This window comes from Prunus mume, linkage group LG6 (assembly GCF_029339155.1).
Source record: "Prunus mume cultivar Tortuosa linkage group LG6, ASM2933915v1, whole genome shotgun sequence".
Lineage (NCBI taxonomy): Eukaryota > Viridiplantae > Streptophyta > Magnoliopsida > Rosales > Rosaceae > Prunus > Prunus mume.
Window position 1 is genome coordinate 23540959 of NC_142703.1, and position 11568 is coordinate 23552526.

Here is an 11568-nt window from a genome sequence, read left to right on the forward strand (position 1 = left end):
TAGAGAAAGAACTACGTGTGGCTTGATCCCTTAGTAAAGATACGTAGGCAGCCTGAAGATTCTGGGTACACCGCAGTGAAACCTTATTTAGGTTGTGTTAGTAAGGTTGGTTCGAAACTCGTTGTTGGTCCTGGAACTTGGTTGAATTGAGGCTTGTTTGGTGGACTGAGTGAGTGAGAGTGTGGTTCAATTAGGTTTGAAATCCTTTTTGGATTTTTGCATGATTTAGGCTAAGGCCCTAAACTACTTGCGTTTGTGTTAGGAGGTTAAAACCTCATATGTTGGGTATTTGGGGAAGTTGTTGCATGTTGATTAACGGTAGGCGTTTATAAGTAAGCTTGAGATTGTTATATGCATTGTTTAATGCGTTAATTTGATTTAAGAGCATTGCTGGTGAAATTTTAGAAGACCGAAGGCCATTTACGTAAATTGCTTGAAAAAAATATTGTGCATGCTGCCTGTTGGTGTATTAAATGTGTTTTATGCATGTGGAATTTTGGGGGAATGTTCAATTTACAGGGGAGACTTTGCCGAAATTTTGGTGCAAATTTTAGAGAAAGAGGATATAGTTTTGGAAGTGGGCCCGACATCAAGGTGATGTTGGGAATTCCTGAGTTAAATCGCCTCTCGGGTTACAGGAAATTAGGCGGGTCCTGTCAATGACTCCTTCCAACATATTATGAAGTTCCCCAAGTTTTGGACTCAATCCGATATTGATTGTTCCATGAAATCGGACAATTCAATTTCGTGGGAAGTTCGTTCTGAAATGGAGTGGTGGGGGTATTGCACAGTTTTAGCAATTGGATTTCACTCAAAATACACCAAAAGACATCTCCCACCATATTATGATGTTTCCCAAGTTTTGGACTCAATCCGATATGGATTGGTTCATGAAATCGGACAATTCAGTTTCCTGGGAAGTTCTTTCTCAGATGGAGTGGTTGGTGTATGGCATAGTTTTAGCCATTGGATTTCACTCAAAACCCACCAAATGACTCCTCCCACCATATTATGATGTTCCCCAAGTTTTGGACTCAATATTATATCGATTGGTCCATGAAATCTGACAATTCAAGTTCGTACCCAGTTCATTCTTAAATGGAGTGGTTGGTGTATTCCATAGTTCTAGAGATTGGATTTCACTCAAAACCAACCAACTGACTCCTCCCACCATATTATGATGTTCCCCAAGTTTTGGACTCAATCCGATATCGATTGGTCCACGAAATCAGCCAATTCATGTTCGTACGCAGTTCGTTCTGAAATGGAGTGGTTTGTGCATTCCGTAGTTCTAGGGATTGGATTTCACTAAAAACCAACCAAATGACTCTTCCAACCATATTATGATGTTTCCTAGTTTTGGACTCAATCCGATATCGATTGGTCCATCAAATCGGACAATTCAGGTTCATGGGAAGTTTGTTCTGAAATGCAGTGGTTGGTTTATTCCATAGTTCTAGAGTTTGGAATTCGCTCAAAACAAACAAAAGACTCTTCCCACCATATTATGATGTTCCCCAAGTTTTGGACTCAATCCGATATCGATTGGTCCATCATATCGGACAATTCAGTTTCGTGGGAAGTCCATTCCGAAATAGAGAGGTTGGTGTATTGCACAGTATTAGCCACTGGATTTCACTCAAAACCTATCAAATGACTCCTCCAACCAAATTATGATGTTCCCCAAGTTTTGGACTCAATCCTATATCGATTGGTCCACGAAATCTGACAATTCAGGTTAAATGCAGTTCGGTCTAAAATGTAGTTGTTGGTGTATTCCATAGTTCTAGGGATTTGATTTCACTAAAAACCAACCAAATGACTCCTCCCATCATATTATGATGTTTCCAAAGTTTAGGACTTAATCTGATATCGACTGGTCCGTGAAATCGGACAATTCAGGTTTGTGGGAAGTTCGTTCTGAAATGGAGTGGTTGGTGTATTCCATAGTTCTAGAAATTGGATTTCATTCAAAACCAACCAAATGACTCCTCCCCACATATTAGGTTGTTTTCCAAGTTTTGTACATGGTCCGATATCGATTGGTCCACGAAATTGACCAATTCAGGTTCGTAGGAGTTCGTTCTGAAATAGAGTGGTTGGTGTATTGCATGGTTTTAGCCATCGGATTTCACTCAAAATCCATTAAATGACTCATCCCACCATATTATGATGCTCCCCAAGTTTTGCACTCAATCCTATATCGATTGGTCCATGAAATCGGACAATTCAGGTTCGTACCCAGTTCATTCTTAAATGGAGTGATTAGTGTATTTCGTAGTTCTAGAGATTGGATTTCACTCAAAACCAACCAAATGACTCCTCCCACCATATTATGATGTTCCCTAAGTTTTGGACTCAATCCAATATCGATTGGTCCACGAAATCGACAATTCAAGGTCGTAAATCGCGATCGTTCTAAAATGGAGTGGTTGGTGCATTCCGCAGCTCTAGGGATTGGATTTCAGTAAAAACCAACCAAATGACTCATCCAACCATATTATGATATTTCCCAAGTTTTGGACTCAATCGGATATCGATTGGTCCATCAAATCGGACAATTCAGGTTCATGGGAAGTTCGTTCTAAAATGGAGTGGTTGGTTTATTCCATAGTTCTAGAGTTTGGATTTCGCTCAAAACCAACCAAAAGACTCTTCCCACCATATTATGATGTTCCCCAAGTTTTGGACTCAATCCAATATCGATTGGTCCATGAAATCGGACAATTCCGTTTCGTGGGAAGTCCGTTCGGAAATGAAGTGGTTGGTGTATTGCACAGTTTTAGCCATTGGATTTCACTCAAAACCCATCAAATGACTCCTCCCACCAAATTATGATGTTCCCCAAGTTTTGGACTCAATCCTATATCGATTGGTCCATGAAATCTGACAATTCTGGTTCGTACGCAGTTCGGTCTAAAATGGAGTTGTTGGTGTATTGCATAGTTCTAGAGATTGGATTTCACTAAAAACCGACCAAATGACTCCTCCCATCATATTATGATGTTTCCCAAGTTTAGGACTTAATCCGATATCGACTGGCCCGTAGAATCGGACAATTCAAGTTCGTGGGAAGTTCGTTCTGAAATGGAGTGGTTGGTGTATTCCATAGTTCTAGAAATTGGATTTCACTCAAAACCAACCAAATTACTCTTCCCCCCATATTACGATGTTCCCCAAGTTTAGGACCCAATCCGATATCGATTGTTCCATGAAATAGGACAATTCAGGTACGTACGCAGTTCGTTTTCAAATGGCATGGTTGGTGTATTCCATAGTTGTAGAGATTGGATTTCACTCAAAACCAACCAAATGACTCCTCCCACCATATTATGGTGTTCCCGAAGTTTTGGACTCAATCCGATATCGCTTGGTCCTTGAAATCGGACAATTCAAGTTCATAGGCAGTTCGTTATGAAATGTAGTGGTTGGTATATTCCATAGTTCTAGAGATTGGATTGCACTCAAAACCAATCCAATTGACTTCTCGCACCGTATTATGATGTTTCCCAAGTTTTGGACTCAATCCGATATCGATTGGCCCATGAAATCGAACAATTAAGTTTCATGGGAAGTTCGTTCTGAAATGGAGTGGTTGGTGTATTGCACAATTTTAGCATTGGATTTCACTCAAAACCAACCAAATGACTCCTCCCCCCATATTACGATGTTCCTTAAGTTTTGGACTCAATCCAGGTTTGTACGCAGTTCGTTATGAAATGGAGTGGTTGGTATATTCTATAGTTCTAGAGATTGGATTTCACTCAAAACCAACCAAATGACTTCTCCCACCATATTACGATGTTTCCCAATATTTGGACTCAATCCGATATCGACTGGTCCGTGAAATCGGACAATTCAGGTTCGTGTGAAGTTCGTTCTGAAATGGAGTGGTTAGCGAATTCCATAGTTCTACAGATTGGATTTTACTCAAAACCAACCAAATGACTCCTCCCACCATATTATGATGTTCCCCAAGTTTTGAACTCAATCCGATATGGATTGCTACATGAAAACGGACAATTCATGTCCGTACGCAGTTCATTCTAAAATGGAATGGTTGGTATATTACATTGTTCTAGAGATTGGATATCACTCAAAACCAAGCAAATGACTTCTCCCAACGTATTATGATGTTTCCCAAGTTTTGGACTCAATCCGATATCGATTGATCCGTGAAATCGGACAATTCAGGTTCGTACGGAGTTTGTTTTGAAATTGAGTGGTTGGTGTATTCCATAGTTCTAGAGATTGGATTTCACTCAGAACCAACCAAATGACTCATCCCTCCATATTACGATGTTCCCCAAGTTTTGGACTCAATCCGATATGGATTGCTACATGAAAACGGACAATTCATGTTCGTACGCAGTTCATTCTAAAATGGAGTGGTTAGTATATTCCATTGTTCTAGAGATTGGATTTCACTCAAAACCAAGCAAATGACTTCTCCCAACATATTATGATGTTTCCCAAGTTTTGGACTCAATCCGATATCGATTGATCCGTGAAATCGGACAATTCAGGTTCGTACGCAGTTTGTTTTGAAATGGAGTGGTTGGTATATTCCATAGTTCTAGAGATTGGATTTCACTCGAAACCAACCAAATGAATCCTCCCACCATATTATGTTGTTTCCCAAGTTTTGGACTCGGTTCGACAAATATTGGTGCACGAAATCGGACAATTCTGGTTCGTAGGAGGTTCGTTCTCAAATGGTGTGGTTGGTGTATTGCATATTTTTAGCCATTGGATTTCAATCAAAACCCACCAACTGACTCCTCCCGCCATATTATGGTGTTCCCCAAGTTTTGGACTCAATCCTATATCGATTGGTCCATGAAATCGTACAATTCAGTTTCGTGGGAAGTTCATTCTGAAATGGAGTGGTTGGTGTATTGTATAGTTTTAGCCATTGGAGTTCACTCAAAACCTACCAAATGTCTCCTCCCACCATATTATGATGTTCCCCAAGTTTTGGACTCAATCCGATATCGAGTGATCCATGAAATGGGACAATTCAGGTTCGTGGGAAGTTTGTTCTCAAATGGAGTGGTTGGTACATTCCATAGTTCTAGGTATTGGATTTCACTCAAAACCAACCATACGAATCCTTCCGCCCTACTATGATGTTCCCCAAGTTTTGGACTCAATCCCATGTCGATTGATCCGTGAAATCGGACAATTCAGGTTCGTACGCAGTTCGTTCTGAAATGGGTTGATTGGTGTATTCCGTAGTTCTAGGGATTTGATTTCGCTCAAAACCAACCAAATGACTCCTCCCACCATATTATGATGTTCCCCAAGTTTTGGACTCAATCCGATATCGATTAGTCCCTGAAATAGGAAAATTCAGGTTCATACGCAGTTCTTTCTAAAATGTAGTGGTTGGTGATGAGTGATTTTATATTATATATTTAACCCTATTCTTAGTATATTTTGGTTAATATTTTGGAAGAATTTTGATACTTTGAATTATATTTCCAATATAGGACTTTCGACTCTCTCTGGAGCAAAACATAATCAAATGGACGAATTTTGGAGTAATTCCAGTTGGAGGACGTACGTGAGTCACTTAGCTTGATCGTATCAAAATATCAGACTTTTACACTAAGCGATGATTTCCTGGTGAATAAATGAAGGAGCGATGTGCAGTGCTGGAATAGTGACGTTTTGGGCTTATATTGCGTTTTTGGAGCCCAAGATGACCTCGGATGGGTTCGTGGCCTTCTGGAGAAGTGTTCGGAATATTTTTATCTTTAAAACGAGCTATCTTGGGCCAGATTTGGAGGAGATTTGAGACCAAAACGTGGCTGGGCAGATTTGGGCAGATTCTCCTAATCCAATTTGGACTTTATTTCCTAGTCTTATTTTATTTTAACTTAATTTCCTTGTGGGGATTGGGTAGCTAGGTTTTAGGAGGTATTTAAGCTTCTTTTCACTGCAATTTAGCGGTCTCCTTTTAGAACTTCTTTTTGGCTTTTGAAGCAATTGCTAGGGTTTTGGATTTTCGCTACTTTCAGGTGTTTTCATTCTTACTCATTCGAATTATATTTTCTTGGATTTCAATTATGATTATGTGTAACTAATTCCCTTTGCTAGGGCGAGGCCGTAAGCCTTAGCATGAATATGTAGTTTTATTAATTTGCTTATGAATGGATGCATGTTTGCTTTGAATTATTAATCACTGTGTTTAAAACTATCTATCTATTTTAATGATTGATCACCATTAGGATATGTAGACAAGTAATTTGATGCAATTTCTGTTGGAACATCACCCTGAAATTGAGGAGGGCTTCTTGTGATTAGTAATTGTAAGTTCACTTAAGGCGAACATCACGCTCTTAAGGGTTGCATGGTTTTTCAAAGGGTTTTCACAAAGCTTAATGAGTCTTGCATGTTTATATTTGATCTGAACATCACAGACGGATTGCATGTTAGATATACGTTTTCGCTTGAACATCACAAGGAAAATATGCATTAGGAAAACCTAACCTTCAAAGCATATATGTGGAAATTCATAAGTAATTGATAGAATTGCATAGGATTGCGACGGTGTTGGCTAAGCCCTAGTTTTCTCTAAATTGTTAGTCTTTAAAAAGAAATCGTTTTTCTTCTTTCTGTTATTATTTCCCAACTTTCAGATTTCTTTCACTATTAGTTTAATCTTTTCAAATTCATAAACTTCAAATCTTTGATAAAATCTATTTTAGTTATTAATTAAGAGTTAGTTTAATTACAGATTAGTCAAACAATCTTTGGGGACAACGACCTTGCATGAGCATTTATACTACATTACTTTGTGTTCTTGCAAGTATTTTCAGTGATTTTAACCCTGTTTGCAGGTACTAAAAATCCTATCAAGAAATTGGCGCCGTTGCCGGGGATTGTTTTAACTAATTTGTTTTTATCATATTCTTAATTGATTTTGTTTACACTTTTTCTGTTTTTATTTATTTATTTATATATATATATTTTTTTTTTTAATTTTCGTCAAAATATTAATATTTAAAAAATATATATATATATTTTGAACGATTTAGCTTTGATTCTGCAAACTGCATGGTCCGAACAAGATCGAATGCACATCTTATGATTTGATCCAGAACAGGCGCACTCTGCACAACAAGAGAAGTTAATTGGGCCTGGGACTGTTCACTCTGAGGCACTTTTCTGCAGAATTTGTTTGTAGACGAGGGTAACATGGCGTTAGAATTACCTGCAGCAGGTAGACCACTCAGAGAGTCATTGGCAGCCCATGCCACTGATGTTCCTAATTGCATAGTCTATCCGGCCCAGGAAGAGGGTGATTCGTTCGAGATCAAGCACCACATGCTTGAGATTTTGCCAACATTCCGTGGGCTGCCCAATGAAGATGCGAACATACATATTGCAAAATTTATTGTGGGTTGCAAGAATATTTTGATTAGGGGTTTTTCTGCTGAAGCTATCAAGTTACGTCTTTTTCCTTTCACTTTGAAAGACAAGGCAGAAACTTGGTTATTTACTCTACCAGCTAATAGCATTACTACTTGGCAGCAGTTACACACAAAATTCTGAACAAATATTATCCAGCATCCAAGACATTGAATTACAAGAGAGAGATTTTGACATTTACACAGAAGCCTAATGAAGAGTTTCATGAAGCATGGGAAAGATATACAGAGATGTACATAAAGTGTCCACATGTTAATATTGATTCAGATACACGATGAATATTTTCTTTGATGGGCTTAATCCAACATCTAAGAGTCATGTGAATGCATCAATGGAGGATCGTTGTCAAATAAATCTGCACGAGAAGCATTTGAATTATTTGATATGATGGCTACAGAATCTCAACAATGGGCAGCAGAACATTCACAGAAAAGGGGAATTTTTGAGTTATCAGCAGGATCTCCTAACATGTCTGCACAAATGGCACAAATGGAGAAGAAAATTGATGCAAAGTTTAACATTATTCTACAACAAATGGCAAGTTCTACACAGCAGCCACCTGTAACAACAGTTTGCACTATCTGCAGCATGGTTACACACGACATAATGGGCTGCCCACATAGAGACTCCTACCCAGAGCTTGTTGAACAACATGTCAATATGATGAACAACTATCAAAGGCCTAGGAATGATGCATATGCCAATCATTACAATCTAGGATGGAAGGATCATCCTAATTTCAAATGGGGTGACAATCAGAATAATGCAAAACCATTCCAGCATGCCCAAAAACCTTTTGTTCCCTCCAAACCATCTCTGGATGATCAACTAGCTAAATTGGCAGCAACAACTCAATCATTCATCGAGGGTAACAATCAAAGATTTCAAAATGTTGAAGCATCAATTAAAAATTTGGAACAACAATTTGGCCAATATGATTTGAGAGCAGAGACAAAGGCAAATTTCCTAGTCAAACGATTCCTAATCCAAATGGACGTGAAGATTGCAATGTTGTTCGGACTTTACGTTGTGGAAAAAGTTATGACAATCGTGAAAATAGCATTCAACAGGAGCAGCAAGCAGGTGGAGGATAATATAGAAAATTTTGCAACAGCAGAACCTACCAAAATTGCAGAAAAACATAAACGGGCAGATCCAGAAACTGTTCCAAAACAAGTTCTGAGCGTGTTTATGAGGCCCCAATTCCATATCCAGAACGTTTGAAGCCAAAAGCAAAAGATCAACAACTCAAGGACTTTATGCAGACATTATCCAATGTTCAAATCAACATTCCGTTACTGGATGCAATCAAGAAAATTCCATCATATGCCAAATTTTTGAAGGAAGTTTGCAGCAGCAAAAAGAAGCTTTTAGATTTGGAAAAAGTCATTTTGACAGAACAGTGCAGCATTTTGCTACACAAATTGCCACCTAAGAAAAAAGATCCAGGGAGTTTTAATATTTCTTGCACTATTGGAAATTCTAATTTTAAAAGTGCTTTAATTGATTTGGGTGCAAGTATTAATTTGATGCCTTTTTCTGTTTTCCAGCGATTGGGGCAAGGAGATTTAAAGCCTACATCAATGATACTTCAACTAGCTGACCGTTCAATTACTTATCCAAGAGGTGTTATTGAAGATCTAATTATAAAAGTTGATAATCTTTATCTACCAGCAGATTTTATGGTTCTAGACATGGATGAAGACATTCAAACACCTATTATTTTGGGGAGGCCGTTTATGGCCACTACTAGGACTTTAATTAATGTGGAAGCTGGAACATTGACTCTAAGGGTTCAAGACCAATCTGTGGTATTTAATCTGTTTGAGACTGCAAAATAGCCTACGGAACAGCAAGATTGCATGCGTATTGACATGGTAGACAGTATGGTTCAAGACAGATTTTATGGCAGCTCAAAAACAGATCAATTGCTACATGTTTTACAAGGGGAACTTGGGGCATATTCTGAAGATGAAGGTGTTCTTGAGTACATTCACGCATTGAACGGTCTGCCAACAGTATTGCCAAAGTTTAGACATGTTTACGAGAGTTTAGGGAACCTAAACAGCCCTTAAACCGTCGGACAACAGCCACCAAAACTGAGTGAAGCCTTTACGAACATTTGAAATATGCATATTTAGGAGCTGCAGAGACGCTTGCCAGTTATAATTGCAGCAGATTTAACACATACAGAGGAAGATAAATTGCTTCGTGTGTTGAGAAAATATCAAGATGCATTGGGATGGACAATTGCGGACATCAAGGGAATCAGCCCAGACACTATGTATGCACAGAATCTTAATGGAAGACGACGTGAAGCCAACGTTGATGCTCAACGCCGCCTTAACCCAATTATGAAAGAAGTGGTCAGATCAGAGGTTATGAAATTACTTGATGCGAGGACTTAAGTTGAGTTAGCCTTATCCTATTTCGACAGTAAATGGGTTAGCCCGACTCAAGTTGTGCCTAAGCGGACTGGTATTACAGTGGTGAAAAATGATAATAATGAGTTAGTTCCTACACGATTGACTACGGGATGGAGAATGTGTGTAGATTATCGGAAGCTTAACACAGGGACAAGAAAAGACCATTTTCCTTTACCCTTCATTGACCAGATGTTGGAAAGGTTAGCTGGGCGTGCTTTTTATTGTTTTCTTGATGGTTATTCTGGGTATAATCAGATTCCAATTGCACCAGAGGATCAAGAGAAAACCACTTTCACTTGTCCATTTGGTACTTATGCTTATAGGAGGATGCCGTTTGGATTATGCAATGCACCTGCTACGTTTCAACGTTGTATGATGAGTATTTTTTCTGGCTTGGTCGAAAATATTGTGGAAGTTTTTATGGATGATTTTTCTGTTTTTGGGGATTCATATGATCAGTGTTTACAGAATTTATCATTAGTTCTTGAGAGATGCCAAGAGACACATTTAGTGCTAAACTGGGAGAAGTGTCATTTCATGGTGAAACAGGGAATTGTCTTGGGTCATTCAATTTCTAATAGAGGCATTGAGGTTGACAAAGCAAAGATTGAAATTATTGCAAAGCTGCCACCCCCTACATCAGTAAAAGGTGTGAGATCTTTCTTAGGACATGCAGGTTTTTATCGTCGGTTCATCAAGGATTTCTCCAAGATTAGCCAACCTTTGTGCAATTTATTGACTAAGGATGCATCATTTACTTTCGATGAGGCCTGTTTAGAAGCATTCAACAAGTTGAAATCACTCCTAACTTCGGCACCCATCATTGCTGCACCAAATTGGGATTTGCCATTTGAACTAATGTGTGATGCATCGGATTATGCTGTTGGGGCAGTTTTAGGGCAGCGGAAAGATAAGCTTCCCCATGTCATTTATTATGCAAGTCGTACTCTCAATGATGCACAGCTTAACTATGCAACTACAGAGAAGGAATTGTTGGCTGTTGTGTTCGCACTAGAGAAATTTCGGTCTTATTTGGTTGGGGCTAAAGTGATTATTTATACGGATCACGCTGCACTAAAATACTTGTTGTCTAAGAAGGATGCAAAGCCTAGATTGATTCGTTGGGTTCTTTTACTTCAAGAATTTGACCTAGAGATTAAAGACAAGAAGGGCAGTGAGAATGTTGTGGCTGATCATTTATCTAGATTAATTATTCCAGCAGCTACGGAGGCAGATTCTCTACCATTGAGTGAGAGTTTCCCAGACGAACAGCTATTTGCCGTCCAAATCAACACACCTTGGTTTGCAGATATTGTCAATTATTTGGTTAAGGGTGTGATGCATCCAGATTTTTCCTACCAGCAGAAACGGAAGTTTTTATTTGATGTGAAGCACTATTTCGGGAAGAACCCTACTTATACAAGTATTGTGCAGATCAGATTATTCGCAGGTGTATTCCAGAGGCTGAACAAGACAGTGTTTTGACATTCGCACATCAGCATGCTTGTGGTGGTCATTTTGGGGGAAAACGGACAGCAGCTAAAATATTACAAAGTGGGTTGTATTGGCCTACTATTTTTAAAGATGCTCATGTTTGGTGTCCAGGCGTGTGATAGATGTCAACGTGTGGGCAATCAGTCAAAGCGGAATGAAATGCCACAACAAAGTATTTTGGTTGTTGAATTATTCGATGTTTGGGGCATTG

General features: G+C 38.8%; 1 non-coding gene and 1 pseudogene across 1 annotated transcript; one reads left to right on the top strand and one right to left on the bottom strand.

Annotated features, from left to right (window-relative positions):
* The first annotated feature begins 7186 nt into the window (after positions 1-7186).
* LOC148916513 (uncharacterized) lies at positions 7187-9437 on the top strand (annotated as a pseudogene).
* LOC148916514 (small nucleolar RNA R71) lies at positions 7590-7696 on the bottom strand. Its single transcript, XR_016128371.1, has one exon. It is a non-coding gene; the product is annotated as a small nucleolar RNA R71 (small nucleolar RNA).
* Positions 9438-11568: the final 2131 nt, after the last annotated feature.